The 23455-nt window shown below is 41.7% G+C and overlaps 1 protein-coding gene across 1 annotated transcript in view; it reads right to left on the bottom strand.

Annotated features, from left to right (window-relative positions):
- Positions 1–23455, bottom strand: part of PLEKHM3 (pleckstrin homology domain containing M3) — a 167013-nt gene that overhangs the window by 102165 nt on the left and 41393 nt on the right. The gene's annotated exons all lie outside the window — the stretch shown is intronic.

The following is a 23455-nucleotide window of genomic DNA, read 5'->3' as shown; positions in this document are numbered from 1 at the left end:
ACTCTATTGGGGCATCTCATACAGGACGTTATGTGAGCCATACATCTCTATGAGGAAGATGTTACCAGCTCTGTTTTACAGATGAATGAACTAAGGCTGTAGCCCAGTTAAGTATTTTGTCTTGAGGCCACCCAGCCAACAACAGGTAGAGTGGGATTTGGCTCTAAGCTTGTCTGATTCTAAAATAATCCTAAAAACCGGTATGTAGCCTCTGCTTCCAAAATCAATGAAAGAAATGTGTCTTTTGATTGGCCCCCATCTCACCTTTCCAGCTACCCGCTCCTGCTCCTCTCCACTGGGAATGGAGCCCCTTTACTCCAGTCAGGGAACTCTCCACACTGTCCCCCCAATAAACACAGTGTGCTCACTCTACCCCCCACATCCTGGTAGGTGGCATTTCTCCTTACACAAGGCCCTCTTCTCTGATCTCTGCTTTGCCAAATCCTGCCAAGTACTCAAGACCACTGGTTGCCTGCAGGTGATTTCTAAGGCGCTCTTTGTGTCCAGGGAAGTCCATGGTCCCGTGAGCACTGTCCTGGTGCTGTCAGGGAACCTGGATGTGAGCACGGCTCTGCCACAAAGAAGACACTAATTTTCTTTAGATGGGAGGAACTACCTTCTACTGCTGAGCGTACAACTCTGCCACAATCAATCCAGCGGACAAAATCCAGACAGGTAATCAAGATTATATAAACAGCGGCCCTTTCTTGACATTTTTGCTTTACAACTTTCATTTTAGAAATCCTTCCATATGACCCATTTCACGGCAGGGTGCTAAGGACTACATTTATCAAAGAAATCTCGTATTAAGCCTATTTCGTGATATAGGTACAAAATAAATTACTACTAATATTAATAATAATGATGATATAATGATCAGTGTTGCACCCCATTTCCATTAGAAAGAGCTAAAACACACTTACTTAACAAATCACCAACCTAAGAAGATACTGATTCATGTGAACTGCATGAATAAAAGGGTCATAAAGCTCACAGAACTCTCATTTTCATTAGAAATAAAATGGCATCAGTAATCAAGCAGTTTCACCGTGCATCCATCAAAAAGAGAATGAGATCCTACTGTTTTTAAATATGAGAGGTATAGAGAGACAGAAAGTAAAGGTGTTGGTATTATGCTTCAAGAGCTCAATACTCTTCCTTCCCCAAAAAGCTACTACTTTACTGTTGAGCACCAACAAAATCCTAACAAGTTCCTCTTTTTTTCCCAGTGGCTGAGGAGTGAGGTCTGTGGGAAAGATAAGGAGGAGCCACACACACGTCGCCCCTACTAGATGCTCAGGAGGCGCTGCCCCAGGCACCGGGCTCTGCACGCCGGGATGCTGTCTGCTGCGCCCGCTGGCCACACTGCCCATTTGGCATGTAACGCCTGTCTCCTTACGCTGGTACGCCCTTTTATGTGCTCGTGCAGCCAAAACCGCACTGCTATCTTCTCAGGCCTATTTTTTACCTTCAGCACTTAACACAAAGCTTTGCTCATGGCAGACCATCACTAAATGCTTATGTTGAAGAGATGACAGACTGAATATTATTGAGCACACATACAGCCACATGCATATAAAGGGATTTTAATTTCCCACAGCTGTTCTAGAATAGACACTCCTAACTTGGTCATCTGTCTCTTGAAAGCCTACTTTTGTTATTTTCCTGTGAAAATATATTGTCTGTTCTAAGATTTATACATTACACACGTGTTCATACATGGAGTTTGAAAAAGAGTTGAGTGGATCTTGACATATTCTAGAAAATGGGGTATTGCAGTTTCCAAAAATTAATAGACAGTCAACTTGACTTAATGACAAAATGACACTGAATAGAATTCAATCCTTCCTAATGATTTAGAAAGTAATCATGATCTTATACAAATTCAGAATCATACTTATAGTTGAAATTCTCACTGCAGAATACTGCAAAAATAAATTTAGGTTATTTTACCTTTTTGTTTGAATTTTGGAAATAATAAACATTAGTAAGCATTTGTTGGATATTTACTGGGAATATCAGTAGTACCTACTGAAGCATATGATTTTATTGTAATTTTCTAGGCAATATTAAAATACACAAGTGTGCATTTTAAGACAGCATGTAGCCTAAAGATGTGTATATCAACCAGTCACACAGGGCCAAAGCCTAACACACTGAGGGTTCAACCACATGAGCTAACAAATGAGCTAAATATCCTTGGCTATTTGCAGAGGTCTCCAGGCTCCTAAAGGAGTAAAAGGCTCAGATAACATGCCTCAGGTTCATTCAGGTTTTAGTTTATACACAGAACTACCGGCACTAAAACTCTGACCTCTAGTCTTTGGGTGTCTTTGCCCTTATACCTTACTTAGAACCATGCTCTCCTACTCTTGGTGCTGAAATTGCCCCTAATCACAGAAGTAGATTTCAGCCTATCCGCCTGCTCAGGACTGTTCTGGTTACAAGGTGAGTGCACAAGCACAAGCCTCGAGTCGGGAAGCCTGTTGTTGTCTATGATACCATGAAAGTCTGACCCATCAACTCACTAGGCCTGCTTCCCTGCTGCAGATTTAACGGGTTAGCCTAAATTGGTGGTTTGCCAAATTCAGAGAGCATGAGAATTTTCTAGAGATGTTTGCGAAAAATGTAGACCCCATCTCAGAGATTTTTATTCCGTAGATCTGGGGTCGGGCTCAGGAACTTGCATTCCTACCCAACCACCACCAGGAGCTAAGGTGGATAAAAACTGAGCATTGCTCCCTGATTTCTAGGTGTCTACAAAAGTCCTGCAAGCTCTATGATTCTAACTCTACTCAAGTGAAGTGCAGAGGGTGTACAAACCGTGGGCTCAGTGAAAAGCTCATAATTGGTCACACAGTTTATTTTCTAGGCTTCCAAAATCAACATTTCAGGTTCTTAGTCTATTTCCAAAAATTTACTATGTAGAAACAAGCTGAGTTCACTTTACCAGTGTTTTTCCAGAGCATTCATTGTCCCCACTGAGAAGAATCTTATTTGACTTAGAAAGAATTAAAACTTTTAATCTTCAAATCCAATACATTTATCATTCGAAGAACATAGGATGGTCGGGAAAGAAGATTAAAGACTAGTTGGTGGCCTGATGTAGATTCATGTTATAAAAACAACACATACCATTTATTTGAAGAAGGAAACACCCAGTCTTTCAATTAACTGCCAGATTTCCTTCTTTAATATTATACTAGCAAATCATAGACTAAAAATGTCTGAAACAATTCCTTGTAAAGATACACAATTTGGGATTTCACTATCATTATAAAGTTTTCAAGAGAGGGAAAAATGTGTTTTCTTAATAATTACTGTTAGGAAAGCATGTTTTTTGCAGGGTGCCAAAGCTGGACTCTGACAAGCAACACTATGGGAAGAAAAATAGAGCTGCGAAGCAGAAACAAAATATAATTAATTGAAATAACTAATTAGAGCTTATTTACATATTATATTTGTATGTACCTTCAAATAGACTTTTCAACAATGTTTCTAAATTAAAGGGCATTTGTGGTAGGGAACACTCCACATGTTGGATCAAAGCAAATACATTCTTCCCAGTCTCTTTTTGAAACTTTTCAGAGAGTGTATTCAATTCATAGGAACAAAAAACTATCTCACAAGAGAACCTACTGGCCTTTTTTTTTTTTATTGCTTCCCACCCCACTTCAAATCTTTAATGAACACATGCTCTGAAGAGCTTAGCTTCCCTCTGATACACTTTGGGAAACAAATGTAACCATTTAACCGAAATTCTATTTGCTCCATGTAAGTCCATTTCCCAAATGGCCTTTTAAGACACCCCAAAGAATCTGTTGCTGGGGGTTGAAGCAGAAATTTTGGCATAATTCTCCACAAAGGCACAATCTTTCTTCTAACAAATGTACCCAGTTAGCTCAATTGGCTGCAACGCAGTGTTATTGAAGCTGAGATCTGAGGAGAAGCCAACCTTCTTTATTTCATGGCTACCAACTCCGCCCTCTGGCCCTGGACCAGCAATTGGAAAATTCATGGGTGTAAAAGAAAAGTACCACGGGCTGTGGCTGGATCCAGGTGAATCCCTCTCACCATGGAAAAAACACGCACGAGGCTTTCAAGTGTGGTCAGCCATGCTGCCCCTGTATGCAGTTTAGGAAGGTAAGCCCAGTGTTTTGTATTTGGAAGGTAAAAAAGCTCTACGAAGAGAACAGGGGCGAATAAAAAGAAAAGGGAGAAGGCAGCTCTATAAAAGGGAGGCAAAGAGAGACAGAGAGTGAGGGGATACATTCTCATTTGCTCAGTTCACACAGAAAAACTGAAACTGGTTAAGTTTCATACCCTCTTTTACTGCATACCCTCAGGGTAGGGGAGATGGCCGTAGGGGACGGGAGGGGCCTGCCCTGCCCCTCTGTCCTCTGTCCTGTCCCATGTCCTGGCCTGGGACAGTGAGCTGTGGGAAGCATTGTGCAAAATGTGGCTTGCAGGCCTGGACTTTGACCATGTGGTTTAGACACTAGATGTGCCGAAATGAAAAACAGAAGTAGGGGTTCAACGACTTGTTATTTTACAAGAATTAAGAGAAAAAATCATAAAGAACTTAGCCGCCTAGCTTACGGCCTATAACCATTGGCTCATTGAGAGTTAAGTGTTGAGCATGTACTTTTCGAAATAAGGTGTCACATTGGGTATACAACTGAAAACTGTTTAATGATCCTGGCAGCAGCTCAACGCTTGCACAGCGTCTAAGCAAAGGACTGTCGGACAGCAGGCAGGAGCAGCTTTTGGCGCTGTAGCTTTGGTATCCATTAAAAAAGGTGGAGAGAAAGGAAACCTGGGTATGACGTGCGTTCTCCACTGTAGGAGGGGACAGAGCTTGGATACCAGTCTGACCACATGTGTGTTCTCAAGTTAACACAGGAGGAAGTGAGGCCACAGAATTCTACATAACGGTAATGGAAAAGAGCCAAGGGTGGCAGGCATTGAGAAACACCAATTTAGAAGTACACTAGTCCCCCCTCCTCTGTGAGGGATATGATTTAAGACCCCCCCATGGATGCCTGAAACTGCGGAGAGTACCAAACCCTATATATGTGTGTGTGTTGTGTATGTGTGTATACACACATCTATATATTTCCATATACACACACATACATACACACAAATATACAGACACTGTTTTTCCTATATATGCATACCTATGATAAAGTTTAATGTATAAGTTAGCACAGTAAGAGATTAACAACACTACCTAATAAGAAAATAGAACAATTATAACAATAAGAGAAGAACGTGAACACAGGCACTGCAATACCGCAACGGGTGATCTGATCATCCAGACGGCTACTTTAGCGACGAGTGGCGGCGGCGGCAGAGGACACAGCAAGAACGCACTGGACAAAGGGATGGCTCATGTCCTTGGTGGGACAGAGCAGGACGGTGTGAGATTTCATTACACGAATAAGAATGGTGTGCAAATTAAAACTAATGAATTATTTCTGAAATTGCCCATTTGATATTTTGTGGCCGAGGTTGCCCATGAAAAACTGAAACCCCAGAATGCAAAACTGTGGATAAGGGGGAGGGGAGGATACTATAAGTGATCTAAAACTTTTCCTATCTCACATGGCTAAGTTATTCTGTCTGTGGGACAAGGTGGTGACCCACAAAGAAGGAGGCACCTATTTAACCCTGAAGTCCATCAAGACATGAACTATTTGGATGGTGACTCAGGCACATGAGAACAAATGCCTCTGAGTATGCATTTTGTCTGTTACAAGGCAAACAGTACCCACAAGCATCTCAAATGAAACTAAAGGAACAAAAGGGGAAATCAAGAAAAATCCATTGTGTGCTGCCTAGAATGCTAATGTGAATACAGGGGTGCAAAAGTAGGTTTACAGTGGTCCATACGAAAATAATCCAATAATTAATAAATAACAATACATTGCATGTACTCACAACTCTAAGCCTACTTTTGCCGACCTCTGTAGTAGGTTGTCCCTCTGTAGGTTGTCCCTTTGTTTACTTTATGGGCTCACTTTAGACTGCAACCTCTCAAAGCTATTTTCTCCATAAGGTTTTAAGTCTTATGATAGTGAATTCTCTTCCTAGGGGATGTAAAATTCATGGTTGGGAGGGAATACGCATATAGGCATTCCTTGGAAATATTGTGGGTTTGGTTCCAGACCAACACAATAAATAGAGTATCACAATGAAGTGAGCAGTAATCTTTTGCTGGTGGAAGGTCCTGCCTTCAATTTTTCAAAAATGCAACATCTGTGAAGCGCAATAAAGCAAAGCATAATCTTGAAATGTACTGACTGGTTCTTTCAAGAGCCATGCTGAAATTCATTTCTTTTCATCAGAAAATAATTTTTTTCTGATGGGTTTCATTTTATGTTTGTCTATAAATGGACTTTATAACAATGAGTGATTATAAAAAGAAATTGTCACTGTTGGCTAAAACTTTGATTGAAAAAATTGAGTTACACAAAGGGCTGGCTGACACATGTTAAAAAGCATAAATGAGCCCTGGCTCAGTGGTTCAGTTGGCTGGAGTGTCATCCCATACTCCAACACGTCGGGGGTTTGATTCCTGCTCGGGGAGCGTATGGGAGGCAACTGATCAATGTTTCTCTCCCACATCAATGTCTCTCTCTCTCTCTCCACCCCCCCCCCTTACTCCCTTTCTAAAATAAATAAACATAATCTTGGGTGAGGGTCATTAAAAAAATAATAACATAAGGAACACTTGGACAGAAGCTTCCTGTGGCGGCTGACACATGTAGGGTAACCTAGGCTGGCACTGGTAGAACGGACTGTAGCTGTTGCTAGGACAGCTCTGTCCTTGGGGCGTGAGAGAAGTTAGTAACTCCTATTGGACAAAATGGATGCATCTAACTAAAGGAGTTTCAGTTCAGCACAGGAGCATGGCGGATGTTGTGCTTGTAAAGTATTAGCTCTGCCCTAGGATGCAATGAGTGTTAAATCCACATCATATCTAGAGAAACAGAGACAGACTGAGGTTGAGACCAACAAATATCAACTGTCCAAGACAGAGGCTACCTAAGAAGTATAATTATGTGTCACTTGATTATACTTACAGGACTAAGGCAACCAAAGAATGATAATTTTAAAAATCCAATTTGAATACTAATTGCTTTATAATTTAGAAGTAGAGACTTGTAAAATTTAGAGACTTGTAAAATTCTACAAGTCTCAGTAAGGTCTTTTTTTTTTTTTTTTTTTTGCAATGAATATTTAAATAGGTAAGTTAGCTTTGACTTGTATGTCATATTAAATATAGAGGTATTGTATTGAAGTAAGCAATGAAGTGAAAATCACATGTTATGTAATTACTGCTGACTGAAAATATAAGCCAGCATGCCAGAGGTTCCCTGAATCTGTCTCTTGCTTCAACAATATTTGGAAGGAACGGACCCGAGGAGCCCTCCTTTTTCCAGCCTCCAACCGCCCTCCAACCTCCTTTCTACTCACCATCTCCAAAACCACCTACTTGGCCATCCCCTACCTCCAGGACCATCCAACACACATTTTTGTGGTTTAGTTCCTTATTGTCAACCAACCATGAGCTCCTACATTCATCAGAATTATTCTACTGAGGTGGAGGCCACCATCAACCACCCAGTCAGCCTGCATCTGTGGGACTCCTACCTTAACTCTCTCTGGGCTTCTATTTCCACCATGACTGTGGAGCTCTGGAAGGGGTTGGGCCACTCCTTTTGTGAGGAGAAGGGCGAGAGCACCAAGCTTCTCATAAAAATGCAAACGGTGGGCACATCCTCTTCCAGGACATGCTGAAGCCATCCCACGATAAGCAGGGTAAAACCATGAACACTGTGAAGGGCCATGGTCCTGGAGAAGAACCTGAGCTAGGTCCTTTGGGGTCGGCAGGCCCGGGGTTCCGCCCACACAGACCTCTTCTCTGACTTCCTGGATGGCCACTTCCTGGATGAGGAGGTGAAACTCATCAAGAAGGTGGGTGACCACCTGACTAACCTGCGTAGGTGGGACTGGGTGAGTATATCTTGGAAAGGCTCTTCAATCCTCAAACAGGACTAGGGGCCTCCAGAACCCAGCGGACTTTGAGGGGCCCCTCTGCATGCCCCTGGTGTCAGGGCTTCTGCCCCCTGCAGCCACAAGGCAGTTTTTAACCACCCTGGAGCCCTCTCCCAAGCCGGGGACCAAATGAAAATAATAAAGCTTTTCACAGCAAAAAAGGAAAGAAAAGAAAAAAAAGAAGAAAAGAAAATACAAACTAAAGACTTTCTACTCTTGCTAAACTCTATGTTTGTTTGTTCAAGCTCATGGAATGTTGTTAAGATTATAAATCTTATTAAATAAATTAATGAATACCAAGTAGACTCCAACTCAAGTTGAGAAGTGTCAAGATTTATTGGTCTTTCAAGTAAACAATGATTGAGAGCCTAAAGTCAATATTTAGTCAAAATTTATCTTGAAAGGCAATAAATCTTGATTTTTGCTAAGACAAGTAAGTAAATATGTTCACTGTTCTAGAAATTCTGACTGCTTTTCTATCTACTAAACAGCTACCTTGAGTTATAAATATAATGATCTGTGACACATATTTTCACTACCAAAGAAATTATTTGAGTCACTGGGTCACTTTTAATTTTGTTATGATAAGATGCTTCAACACTACTATTTATAGAAGGGTAAGATAAGAAAAGTTTAATAATGAAATGCTATAAATTCAGTATCTAGTATATTTAAATCAGTCTAAATTTAGTATTTTTTAATACTTGTTTTCTTCTTAGACTTTCTCATTAACTTCTGTCCCTGTTTGCTCTTTCCCCAGAGACTTTCAAAAAACTGATAAGCAATTTAAAATTGAAATAATAAATAGGCAAATGGATAAATAAATTTCTACAAAGTGCTTACTATATGCCAGGCACTGTTATACACACACACACACACACACACACACACACACACAATTCTCTTATCAATTCTATGAGGTAGGTTTTTATCCCCTTTTTACAAATGAAGAAACAGAGGCAGAGAGTGATAAACTAAGTCTATCTATGGTTATACATCGAATAAAAAAGGCAGAGTCTAAGAGAAGTAGCTGGTGTGGCACTATGAGCAAACCAATGAACTATATAGTGGCTGGTGAATTTTGACATAGCTATTTCCTTGTAGAAGATACTATAAAAATTGTCTACGGTGGATGATAATACGACAAGCACAGAAAATATGAATCAACCTTACAGAACTATATAATTTAATTCATCAGTGTACTCAGCCTAGGACCTCACAAGCAGTAGCATCACCTCTGAATATGAAGTGGGGGGGGGTAAGAATACAAATCTATAAGGTAGGAAGCAGAAGATGAGAGACAAGCAAAGGACAAAGCAATCGTTCTCATTGTGGAGATCAAGGATAGCTGTGTAGACACAGGGGCATTTAAGCTGCACCTTAAAGAAAAGAGATTTTGGCAAAGAAAAGTTCAAGTGAGAAAAATGGGCTCACGCTGGGAAAACACGGACTATTCCAGATGTCTGAAGCTAACTGCAGCTTAGAGGGATGTTCAGACAGCTTTCAACTATAAACTGACACTAGAACCTAGGAATCGGAATGCTCATGGGAAGAAGTCCTAATTAATCCATAAGATACAGGAACAGCTAGGGTCGTCCGAAGCAGAACAGCAGCCTGAGATTACCTGGCAGGAAGACACTGGAAAGGGCGGAAGAAGCAGTCGGTAAGTTAGTGTGCCAGGCTGAGCCTGAGAAAGCCGCGGGCCGGGGAGCAGGGAAGGGGGAAAAGGAGACACTGTGGAGATAAAATGCCAACCGTCTGACAGCTGACTAATGGAAAGCGCGTGGGCTCCTCAAAGATGCCCATGAGTTTTGAGCTTGTGACTATTACACGAGAAATCTCAGTCAGAAGAGGCCGCTTTTGGGGGAGCAGAGGCTATATTTGTTTGAAGCATTAAGTTAAAAAAACAGTGTTCAAAAATTTGACCTTAAGTGTCAGAGCAACTGACACTTAAAGCTCCACTGATGGAGAATAATTCCCTTTTATTGTACAAATCAGTTTGAATTCGATTTTCTTTTTCTTGTGACTGAAAGCATCTCATAGATTTATACTGAATGATGGTTGGTGAGGGTTCTATTTCTATAACCTACTACTTTTACTTAAATGTACCCATTAAGATGCTGAGGTCTTTTTATGAGCCACTCGATGGTCTGAAATGATCAGCGTGCATTTCAGTAGAAGCCACTTTATTCAGAGGTAAGAAAGAGCAAGCAGTTCAAGGAAGCAAAGACGCAGTAGGTCTTGTTTCTTGATAGTGCAGTGGTTCACAATCCAGGGAGGTTTCTGTCCCAATAGGGGACATCTGCAACATCTAGAGACATTTTTGGTTATCCAAAATGGTGAATTGGGGTAGCTACTGGCATCTAATGGATGTTGCCAAACACCCCTCAATGCACAGGACAGCCTCCCATGACAAAGAATTATCTGGTCCAAAATGCCAATAGTGCCACTGCTGAAAGACCCCGTGACAGTACAAAGACGAAGGAGCACAGTAAGAGATCCGTGTAATCACTTTTCTGCACAAGCGAGGGATATGCCATCTATTATGCGGAGGAGAAAAAGCCCTTTCACGGGCTCGACCTTCTCATCTAAAGAAAACGAGTCCGCCGCTAGGTCGGAGTAGCGAGGGCCGTCCCGGGCGGCCTTGCACGCCCTGGGCCGGCGGCGAGGCTCCCTGCTCAGGCCACCTGCTCCACGCTGCGGGCTCTGTCCCTCACAGCTTAATCCTTCTGGTGAAACACTTGCCTACCAATAATTCTGACTTGAAAAACAACTGCAGAAACGGAGGGGATCCAACTAAGCTGATCGTTTCAGACAGGAAGGCGGCGGCGGCGCGGTAACGCTGCTCTGCGGCAGCTCGGCCTCCAACGCGGGGGTGCGGGGGCTCCCCGGTGGCGCCCCGCGACCCTCGGCAGGAAGCAAGGGTCAACCTCGCCACCCGCGGAACAAGGCAATGCCGGGTGGGCTGCCTGGGATGGACACACTGAAAGCTTCCGGAAGAAAGGTCTTCCTGGAATGATCCCCAGAACCATAGTCCTTGGGGGACACAGGAAAAAGCAGTCATATATAATTTTATATTTTGCTCTTCGTGGATTTCTTAGTATTAATTTTTACTGTGAAATACCATTACACTAAAATATTACTTATCTTGATTACTGAGGGGTTTTCGGCATTCCCTCGCATTTTGTGCCCGAAGCGAGCAGCCCCCCGCCCCAGCCCCAGCCGGGCTCCCGAGCCCTCGCTCCCCCCAACAGAGGCCACCGCCTGCCCCGCCGGGGCTCTTGCTACCGGGATTTCTCCTGGCATTTAACATGGTACTAAAGCGCCACTGACTCTTTTGGTGATTCCCCAGTTCTATCTTTCTGCTGATTGCTTCGAAAGGTCAATAACCTCTTATTGACTTAGAAAGTCACATTATCTCTTCGGTTTACCTTTTCAGCAACCTGTCTTTCCGTGCTGTTTCTGGAATTCGCGCTCCCTCCCGGCCGGAGGTAGGTAGAAGCCCCCGCGTTCACCAGCCTCACCCAGTCTGCGGCCGCTGTCGCTGTCCCTCCGCGGTCCCCTCTACTTCTCTTCCACAGCACCCCCCATGCCTAATGCTGGGTTCTCTTCCTCCGACTTTGCAAGAGTCTCATCTCTTTGAACTCTACAATATCCTAAAAGAACAACCTTTCCTCTTTGCTAAGACGTCCTAAAAAACCATGGCAGCATCTCTTAGAGTAACTCCTACTTGAGCTATTTTAGTAATGACAACAATTTGATGACATTAAAGTCAGGAGAGCGGATCTGAGTGGCGCTGGCGACAGTCACAAAGTGAAAAAGATCACTTTCATCAGCTTCCTTTAACTCCATGCTTGAATTTCTTCATTTTCACCCCAAACTGAATTCTTCATGTTCCGGAAAACTTAGGGACCTCCTTGGTCCACTTTATTCCTTTATTCTTTTCCCTTCTGCCTTCTTTGGCCTGCTTTCCAAGCTTTTTGTCTCTCTGAAAACACAGGTCTGTGTCCACCTCCAAAGCTAATGTTTTAACTGTATGTTTAGTATCACAAGATGGGCTGCTTCTGTCAGGACATTTAGAAGTGGTAGGTGGGAAACTCCTCCTTCCTGGTCCTCATGCCACCACTTGAAAGGAATTTCCTAGAGTAACAATATTCCCCGCTTCTCTCCCCATCGCTTATCCAGCCTTCCTCACAGATGGAAAAATAAGGCATCTGCCGGGTGTGTTTAGGAGGACCCTGGCATACTCAGTCTGGCCTGCAGGGAGCAATTTTTCTGTCTGCTGGGACAGGCCAGCATGGCCTGGACTCCAGCTGTAAGTCTACCGGATTTAAGGTCCCTTATATGATAGTACCTGTGATCTACAAGCAATGCCTGAGGGTGTTGCGATCTCCCTCTTCCTGACCCCTGGGGACAGAATGAAGAGGTACGAGTTTTAACCCTGGAGAGCCCTTCTATAAGGGTGATGGTGCAGACAGACAGCACCCGGGAATGGAAGTGGGGAAGAACGGGGGAGGCAAGTGGGCAGCCAGAGCACTGAGATGAGGGTCACACAGGGAAGCTGGGCTCGAGGGGTTGCCAGGACACCCTCTGCATTATGGGGCCCCTTCTACTCAGTTAAAATTCCTCATCCTACCATGGATGAGAAACATCATTTTCCTAATGGTTCCCCATCCATTAGACCTCAAGAAGACTTCTGCTCATCTAAGAAATCACTTGGGGAACCTCTCTCCTATTTTCTGGGGGACATATGCAGTGATATACAATATTACTAAATTAAGATTTGACACTTTTGGTTCTGCTGATATCTTTGTAACATTTGGATTGTACATTGTCAAGGCAGCTTAACCTTCCCTCAAGTTATGGTGTTGAAGATGCTGATTCAGAAGACTGAAAAGACTGGCTCGAGGCTACATAATAAACCAGACGGAGGCAGGGCTATAAATAGAAGACGAACCTCTGTGCTCCTAATTGATTACTTATCCCACTGAGTCTGGATGCTTCCTGGCCACCAAAGCATGTGTGTCTATTATTCTGCCTGGTTCCTAAAAGTCTGGAATCTGAAAAGAACATCTTTATTGGTAAAGGTGGAGAAAGAGATCAAGACTCCCCACCAAAGCCTATCCTCTAACAAAGGTACAGGCCTTGTGATTTGAAGGGGAAGTGATTTTCAGCAAGGCTTTTGACTCAGCTCTCACATGATTTACTTTACTGAAAAAAAATGAGCAAGACACACCCCTTGTTATGTTGGTACCTACCTGGTTAGAATGCGATTTTCAGCATGGTGACTATAGTCAACAATATTGTATTGTATTACTTGCAATTTCCTGAGAGAGTAGATCTTAAAGATTCTCCCCCTCTCCAACAAAGGTAACTAAGTGAAGTGATGGATGTGTTAACTAACCTTACTGTGGTTATCATTTTGCAGTATCTACACATAGCAAATCATCACACTATATATACCTTAAAGCTATACAATGTTGTTTGTCAATTATAACTTAATAAGGCTGGGAGGAAATAAAAGAACATGATTTTCAGTCTTTTGAAAGTTGATAGCAGCTTTCATGTCTCTGGTTTTAGAATCCTAGTTTCCATCTATAAGAGGTGTGTAGCACACACAAAATTATTTTCAGTGAAAGCTAATACATAAAACTCATTTGATTGGTCACCTTTATAATATCTTTTGAAAAAGAAAACATCCCCTACTTTACACCAAGATTTGAGAGCGGTATCTGGGTTAGAGAGCGGGGGGTCACAAAGCCACTGGACATGCACATCACCCCCCCAACCTGGGCGGGGGGCCGCCAGCCCAGCAGCCCAGAGCCAGCCCGTTTCTTGGCTGCTTCTCAAGCTGCTTGGTCCCAGAAAGACCAAAGAAGACACCACCAGAAATCTTCCTTCCCCAGGTGGGTGCAGTCAGTGCCGGAAGCTGACTGGAAATGCCCAAACGGGATGAGCAGGCTGAGGCTTCCTCATTCTCTGGGAGCAACTGCATAATATCACTTAGCCTCCTTCCATCCAGGTTCCATTTTTTTGCTGTGGAAATGGTCCACTCAGCGTCCTATGCTGTTGTATAATAAAGAACTGTCTGGTCTTTCTCCCTGGTTCCTGGCAGGGAGCGTCTACAACCCTTGTAATTTCCTGAGTGATATAAATGTCCTTAGTATTCATGAGCCTTTTGGATCGCAAGTGAGTTTCTGCTAATGAGGTGACTCATGGTGGGCCACTAAATAGCTTCAGGATGGGGGGTGGTCAGCAGAAGGACCCACTGCATGATTAGAGGGTTGGGACTTTGAGCCAGCCTGACCTCAATCAAGCAGACCTATATAATGAAACCCTGATAAAAATTCTGGATGCTGAAACCGTGGAACTTCCTGGTTAGGAATGTATCAGTGTGCTGGGAGGGCGACGTGACCTGAGTCCACAGGGACATGGCCCACAGCTCTGTATCTGGAGCCCTCCCAGGTGTTGCCTTCTGCATCTCTGCATTTGGATGTTCCCAATTTGTATCCTTTCTAATAAAATTGTAATTGTGAGTGTATCGCTTTCCTGAGTTGCATGTCATTCAGCCCATTAGCAACCTTGTGGGGGTTGTGGAAATCCCAAAATGAGTAGCTAGTCAGACGGAGCGCAGGTGGCCTGGGGACTCCCAGAATTTGTGGCTGGCACCTGCAGTGGGGGCAGTCTTGCGGGGGATCAAGGCCTTCATTCACGGTGTTTGCACCGACTGTGGGTGGTTAGTGCCAGAACTGAATGGCAGTGCACCAATGAGGCTGAAACAGGATATGAGCAAGTGAGAAAAACTCTGATGCTCCTGTGTGCAGAGCAAGGGTCTGCTCCCTGTGTTTGAGGAAGCCCAGTCCTGCAGAGAGAGGGTCAAGTAAGTCTGAAAATGTTTCACACTTATCCCTCATACCAGTGTAACAAAGGCTCTAAAAGTAGCCAAGGGTATGTAGTCAAAAATTTAAATTAAAAAGAAAAATTTCCCTTCAAAACCATAAAAATCCTAGAGGAAAAGATAAGCAGTAAAATCTTGGATGGTTCTTGTACCAATATTTTTTCTGATGTATCTCCTCGGGCAAGGGAAACAAAAGAAAAAATAAACAAACAGGGTGTCACACTTAAAAAGTATTTGCACAGCAAAGGAAACCATCAACAAAATAAAAAGACAACCCATTGAATGGGAGGACATAGTCACCAATGACATGTCTGATAGGGGGTTAATATCCAAAATTTATAAAGAACTTATATACAACTCAACACCAAAAAACCCAAACAATCCAACTAAAAACTGACAAAGAATTTAAATAGATGCTGTTCCAAAGAGGACATACAAAGGGCCCATAGACATATGAAAAGATGCTCAACATCACTAATCATCAGAGAAATGCAAACTAAAACCACAATGAGATATCCCCTCACCTGTCAGAATTACTATCATCAATAAATCAACAAACAACAAGTGTGGCGAGGATGTGGAGAAAAGGGAACCCTTTTGCACTGTTGGTGAGAATGCAGACTGGTGCAGCCACTGTGGAAAACAGTATGAAGTTTCCTCAGAAAATTAAAAATGGAACTGCTTTATGACCCAGCAATTCCACTTCTGGGAATACATCCAAAGAAGCCTAAAACACTAATTTGAAAGAATACAGGCACTCCTACATTCATTGCAGCATAATTTACAATAGCCAGGATTTGGAAGCAGCCCAAGTGTCCATCAATAGAGGAGTGGATAAAAGTGCTGTGGGATATTTATGCAATGGAATACTACTCATCCATAAAAAAGAAGGAAATCTTACTTTTTGCCAGTCAGAGAAAGACAAATAGCATATGATTTCACTTATATGTGGAACCTAATGAACAAAATAAACTAACAAACAAAATCGAAACAGGCTCATAGATACAGAGAACAGGCTGACAGCTGTCAGAGGGGAGAGGGTTGGGGGGCTGAGTGAAAAAGGTGAAGGGATTAACCAAAAACAAACAAACAAACAAACAAAAACCACATAGACAATGCCATGGTGATTACCAGAGGGAAAGGGGGCTGGGCGAGGTAGGAGATGGTAAATGAAGGAATAAATGGTGGTGGAAGGAGACTTGACTTGGGGTGGTGAGCACACAATACAATATATAGGTATGTATTATAGAATCATATACCTGATATCTACATAATTCCATTAACCAATGTCAACCCAATAATTTCAATAAAACATAAAAAATAATTTTAAAGAAGAATATAGCAGCAAATTATTAGTGCCTTTTTATTGCATCAATATTAATAATTATAAAAACAAGTGTTACATATACTTATCACATTTTAAAATAATTAAAATAAAACTAAGAATTCCTTAACAAAATAAAAAATTTTAAAAGTCCCTAGAAGCCTTCATAATCATAACTTGATTTTCAAAAGGTAAATTTTGGCTCCATCATTTATTAATATTTTAAAACCATCCTAGGTGATGGAGCAAAGAACATGTTAATTATATCTGCAGATGACTCCAACCTAGGATTCTGTGAAAAGATGCTGAAAGCGGGGAACCCAATGGTGGAAGTGGGGAGGGAGGGTTCAAAACAGAGATGATTAGATATATTTAGGGTGCCAGATGCACAGTTACGGAGACAGCAATGAAAAAGGTGACCTAGCCCTTGCCAATAGGCATTTGCAGTTAAGTTGAGGAGAGAGTGTAATTAAATAAACAATTACACAAATGATAATGTAATCTTAATTATGACAAGTACTAGAGTAAGAGGTATTACACCAGCATCCCAGTGGAGGGAACTAAACAGGTCCTAAGTCAGTCTGAGGAATTGGCTGGAGGTGTTCCTGAGAAAGTGATATTTAAGTATAGTGACCTGAAGAATGAGCTGGGGGTGGTCGGGAGGGTGGCAACGTTCCAGGGAGAGGCAACTACATGTGGGAAGGCTCTGAGGCAGGTGGGAAGGATGTGGTGCATTTAAGGAACAGAGGGAAGTCCCTGTGGACTGAACTTCGTTTGTGGGAGAGAGTGACAAGAAAGTAAGAGTTGAAGGTAAGTCGGGGATAGGAGTCAAATCATGTGGGGACACTATAAGGATGCTTCTCTTCATGCCAAAAGACATGGGAAGCCACTGAAGGACTGTGAAGTGAGGTGTGTGAGGGTCAATCTGAATTTTAATTGGATCGCATGGCTTGCAGTTAAGACAAGACTTGAGAAAGGTTAGAATGGAAGCAGGAAGACTGGTTAAAAGACCATTGTCATCAGGTAGATGAAAGATGACCCAGCTGGTAGCAAAGAAAGCGAGAGAGGTAAATAAAGGCTATCAAAATTCAAATACTAAATATGCTTACCAAGAATAAAATAAAAACGAGGGATAATGTTAGGATGTATTAAAAAGGAAGCCAGGATGTGGGTAAGGTCTTGAACTAATCACTTCTGTTTGTAGTCACCATTGGGTAGAACCCTATTAGAACACCATTGCACTTTCCAGAATGTAAGGAAGACATAGAAATCTGGACATCATCAGCACATTGATACCTCAATGTTCGACATACATAGAAGAAACAGTTGGAGGAAATGTGCTTAATAACCCAGGGAAAACTGAAGTATGGCTTGACTCATTCACTAACAACACTCTAAGGGATAGGCCAGTGGTTTCTCAAACTTCATATGCAACCAAATCAACTGGAAAGTTTGTTAAAATCTCTGGGCCCGATTCCAGAGATCCTAACTTTAACAGAGAAGAGTCCAACTACTGCTCCCCATATTACCCTCGTGATGCTGAGGCAAATGAGCTCTGACCACACTTTAAGAGGTGCTGTGGTCCGGCCCACAAACATCAGACACAAGTCATAAGCCAATGACAGGAGTCCAGGAGAATGGAGGGGGTGGGGTCATGCAGGAAGAATGCTCATTTCTACCTCGGAGATTGGAGTGGTGGGGGGAGGAGGGTAGAGTAGTCAAGGAAGGCTTGGAAGGAAGTCTTTAAGGACGGGAAGAATTTTTCATACCCAGAAGCCTTCGATAAAGCATAAAACAAAACCACACCCAAGACATTGCCTCTTGCCCCTAATCTCAGGGCTCACTGCTTTGCAGGCCTTTTTTTATCTGGAACATGTAAAGGAGTTTCACACTTTCTGTTTTTTATTAATGTGATTTGATTAAAATATTTTCTATGTTAACATATTTCAAATTATAAAGATCTGTATACAACTGTATTTCCTACTGCTAAAATTAACTTTTAGTTTACCCCAACACCTGAATTTCTGGGACTGTATGTGGCCTGTGTTTGGTGAATGAATGAATGAGTAGATGAAAATATTAATGTGTGAAATAAATTTGTCTTACTCTATTATTAGATTTTCTTATTTAGAGCTGTATTTATTGATAAAAATGGCCAGTTTTTACTGAAGTACGTTTCTGCTTTTAGGCAGTATAATGGATTTTAGAAAACCTCTCAAGTAGCTCTTGCTCTTAGAGGAGCCTGTGAAAGCTCAGTTTCTCAAGGAACTTAGCTAGAAATTAAGGAGAATATTGACCGACCCCCAGATGGGATATCCCCAGTCTATCCTAAAACCACACCTAGATCAATTTCTCTCCTAATGAAAGGTCAATAAATAGAAACTTTTTACTCAATGGACAGTCCAATAGTACATTAACACTTCCTTTAGAAGTTTAGCCGGAAATGAACACATGATGAGAACAATGTTAACCATAAAGGAAGCTACAAAAAGGGACAAGAACTTTCCAGACCAAAGTATAGCAACAAAGACTGGGAGAAATGAACAGTTTAAAAAAAAAAAAAAGATAGCACAGCTATGGCCTATGAAGTTCAGGAAGGTCTATCAAAAGATCTATATCTTCTGAAATTCAAAATGATTTTATTCTTCTGAAACATATCAAAGACCAACATGTGACTTCTATGATGAGAATACCAGGAATAAATCAAAAAAGCAAATTTATATCCTATAATATCAAACAGCCCACTTATACAAAGTGATCAAATCTCTCTGAATTTTAGGATGTGAAATAGTTCAAAACCCAAATTATATAACATTCTTCTTCTCCCAAAGAGTCACTTTATTATTTCAGAGTGTATTCACATTCTTAATGTACTTTTATTATTATTTAAAACGATTTTATGGCTGCAGAAACTTAAGATTGCAAAAAAAAAAAAAAATGGTGGGGGGGGGGCCGTGCATAAAGAGCAAAATCATTTACCCAGTGACAGACATCAGAGCCAGGGAAAAGAGTCCCGTCTCCAGTCTCCTTACTCAAGTGATACTTCTACAGCTTTACAATCTCTTCTCCAAAGGAAAAAGATATTACTTATGAAATGAGGTTTATATGGAGGACATTACTCTAATTTTCCATAGGGATTCAAAGAATCACAGAATGAGAGATAAAATGGACCATATAGTGCAAGGCCATTCCCTCTAAAATATCCCATAGAGATGCAAGCATTGAAAGGAAACTCAATAACCTTCAAGTTCAACTATGTGCTATGATTACTTATTTAATTGTCTGGTTTCCAATTTTCAACTTCTGTGAGGACATATGGGATTATCTTGTTCACTGTGCATTAAGCACAGTGCTTAGAACATAGTAGGGCTTCAATAAACATTTGCAGAGGGGCTGACTCAATACCTCTTTTCACTTTGCAGATGAGAAAACTATAGCTGGGACAAGCAACGTGATCCGCTTGGAGGTCACAATTTGAGGTCTTCCAGTCTCACTGGCCAGAGCTCTTACCACTCTATTCATTTTCACCCATGACCATCAAATCTTAACTAAGGAAAATCCATCCCACTCTGGACATTTCTTGGTCCACTAGCATTACACAGTGAAAGCCTATTTGCTAAGTAGCAGTCTTCAGATAAGTGAAGACAACACTTGGGTCCTCCCTACCCTAGGTCATATTTGTATGACATGGTATTTAGTACCTTCACCATCCTTTCCTATGTCAGCAGATGTGGCTGTTGGTTCTACAAGAGCAGCATCCATAACCGCAATGTCCAGGGCTGGCCACGGCAGAACACAATGAGAATGTGACCTCTCTTGTTAGACCTGTTGTGCATGCTTTTGACATGACCACAGCAGCACAGATTCTGGCCTCCTGTTGCCTCAAGTGGATGCCCACTGAGCTGCTCTTAGATCGTATGTCCTCTACCTTCTATCTTTGCAGTTCATTTTCTGAATGTAAGTATAGGGCTATCTATTTATTCCCTACTAAATCATATTTTGTTTGGTCCATTCCTTAGCATGTGTTTCAGAATCTGGATTCTGTCATTCAGCATATTGGGAGTGCTATAAATTTGATAAGTATGCCTATAATATCTTTATCAAGGTAATTATTATCCTATCTGGGCAAATAATAAAAAGAGCTAATCCTTATATTTATGTGCCAGGCACAGTTCCAAGCCCTGTTAACTTATTTTATTCTCGCTGCAGATGTATGAAGTAGATGTGATTATTTTCTCACATCTGAGATTTAAAAATAGAGATACAGAGAGGTTAAGTAATTTACCCAGGGTCACACAGTTGGTGAGAAGCAGATCTGGAAACCCAGCCAGCCTGATGCCAGAGTTCTTGATCTTAATTGCTAAATTATGCTGCTTCTCATTATTATCATGTACCTTCACTGACAGCCCCCTGGGCTGACAGGGATCCATTAGTCAACGATCTTGGGTAAAGCTGCCAATCATTCGAAATTATATAACTAATTTCTGATGACCCAGGTTTCTCTGTCTTGAGGATTTTGCCAAGTGCTTTTCTGAAAACTATGTGCTGAATAGCAAGGATTTTCAGCGTTTTTCATCTCATGGCACATAAGCTTATTACTAAAACTCTGTGGCACACCAACAAATTTTATTTTTCCCTATCTAACACACACAGAAAATGGGTACAATTTTGATTCATTCACCCCAGGTGGCTATTGTGTTGGCTGTTGTCATTTTTTACTTTGACAATCTAAGAGAAAAGAGGTCAGTGCCCCTCACTAAATAGTCAGGTAGTGCATGTTTTAAAAATTCTTGCTGCACACCAGTTAAAAATTGCTGCTATATAGCATAAGCCTGACCTGTATAATAATCCCTCGTCTTCCTTTCTGCATCCTCAACCAGACTGTAAAGTCCTGGGGATCCAGCCCATTTCTATGCTTCTCTTATATCTCCCATAGCACCTACTACATGAGCACACACCAGGAATTCAAGTTTTATCCTTGACAGGTAGTAAAAGCCAAGTGGATTTTTCCCTCAGTTTAATTCTGTAGGAGATATGAGGATGAAATTTAAAATGGGGAAATGAGGGAAGAGAGCACTTTAGCTCTTCAGCTTTCAAATTCTCTACAACAGGATTCTCTGACATAAGCAGAGGCAGGATATATTGATCTCCAAGCCAGTGACCATAAAAGCTTTTAACCCCTTTTCTCCCAGCCCCATTCTCCTGCTCACCCCGTTCAAGCTCTTCCTACCCTTTTGGAGAGGATTCTATAAGTCTTTGAAAAGCACAGCCTGTACCTCGCCCTACTTGCATATCCCAAGGTGCCTGGTAGAGCATCTGTGTGGTGCCCACGAGGAGTTTAATAAATGTTTATTGAAATGAACCTTCCACCAAACTCCACTTAAGGATTTTACTGTCAGCAACCCGTTCATGGTCATATTCAAGGTGGGGAAATAAAACCTAGCCCTTCAGGGTGAACATACACACACAAGCTAGAGACAATGACTTGACAATACAAGGTGAGAAGACAGCAATGGACTAAACAATTCTTGTTTACCTAAGCTGTTTATATGATATTTTGGGGGACGGGGGCGTATCTCAGTTTTCCTTCATTGTCCTTTTCTCCTCCAATTGGCTAACTGTCCATTCTTTAATTCAAATAAATCTTCATCTCACTACCATTCCTAGCAAGTGGGAAACAAATTTAAAAATAGTTGTAAAGACGGGAATTGGAGATATCAAGGAAAGTCTATTTCTTTCCTTTCTCTCACTTTTTTAGGAGATTTGGCACTTTAGGATCTAGAGGATCTTCTAATTTTTCATGTGGAAATCAAAACAGATTTTGGCTACCTTAGAACATTCTTTTCTTAAGAGCACAATATACAACTTCCCTTTCTCGCACTTAAAAACCCACAGATCTCCTTTACCTAGACTCACATACATAGTCAGTTTCCACATTTAATTTCTCTTTTTCCTAAGAATTGCTATTCTGCATGATTTACTCCAAGGCCAATAAGTAACTAACTATGCCCAACTCAGAAATATTGCTTACTTCCAGACTGGCAGCTACTTAATGAATAATTAACCACCTCATACTTTCTATCAGTGATGCTTGTATTACCAGGGTAAAGGTATCCTTTATGTCTAAACAATGTCATAAAACAGGCCTTTGCCAGAAAGACACTCTCATTTATCACATGAAATGCCAAGTGGTATTAACAAGGTCGATACTGTTTGTTTAATATATTTTGCTTTCATAGGGGCTTGAAATGATTTGTTTTTGCAGCTGTAACAGAGTTAAATTAGGGATTTAGCTCTGATTTAGCTAGTTGAGCACATATAAAAACTAGGGGCTATTAATTATCTGCCTGGAGGACTTTGGTCGTCTTCCCACAATTTGCAGCATCCTCGGAGTCTAGCAGCCAGATTCTATCCACAAATAATCAATCCCCACTTTTCAGGAACTGGGGGGAGACTAAGTAACTCAAATTTCTATTTCCTACTCTAAAACACCCCCTCTCCAAAATGTAAATGCCATTAGTGCACAAGCTTTTAAAAAGTTGCATAAAGAACTTAAGAGGAAATCTTAGTTCAAGACTAGTTTCAGACATCCGTTTCCACAAATGAGAAACTTGAAAAAAAAAAACCACTTTTCTGACCTTAAAGCACCAATAATCAGCCCCCTTCCTCTTTCTCTCTTCTCACACTGCTGTTTTGCCTTAAATGGAGCAGGGGGAAAGGAGGAAGTTCGCTCCAAAGATAAACTTGTCAAAAGCCTGCACTACAATACTAATTCCTCTTTACCTGTTTGTGAATGTCAGCTGGGAGCAGGCGCTGAAAAGCTTTTGGGGGGAAAAAGCAAGGGGGAGAAGGGGGAAAGGAGGGGTCGGGGGGCAAAGAAAAACTGAAGGGCAATTCAAACAAAAGTGAAATCTCACACACACACACACACACACACACACACACACACTCAGACACACAAAGAGAGGGAAAAAATGCTCCCCCCACCCCAGGTCCTAACAACATACCTCTTTATCAGAGGTTCATTGTCAATCAATTAGCCGAGGCAGCGGGGGTCTGTGAGGTGGGGGCGCCCAGGGAAACAATGGGCAACCCTGTTGTATTACTATTTAATCACTTTTGCTAAATAAATAGAGCAGCCCCGAGGTGCTGTCATGTCAAGGGAATTT

The sequence above is a fragment of the Pteronotus mesoamericanus genome, unplaced genomic scaffold (assembly GCF_021234165.1).
Source record: "Pteronotus mesoamericanus isolate MK-2021 breed Mesoamerican mustached bat unplaced genomic scaffold, CSHL_Meso_final contig_90, whole genome shotgun sequence".
Taxonomy (NCBI): domain Eukaryota; kingdom Metazoa; phylum Chordata; class Mammalia; order Chiroptera; family Mormoopidae; genus Pteronotus; species Pteronotus mesoamericanus.
This window is presented reverse-complemented; position numbering and strand designations above follow the sequence as displayed.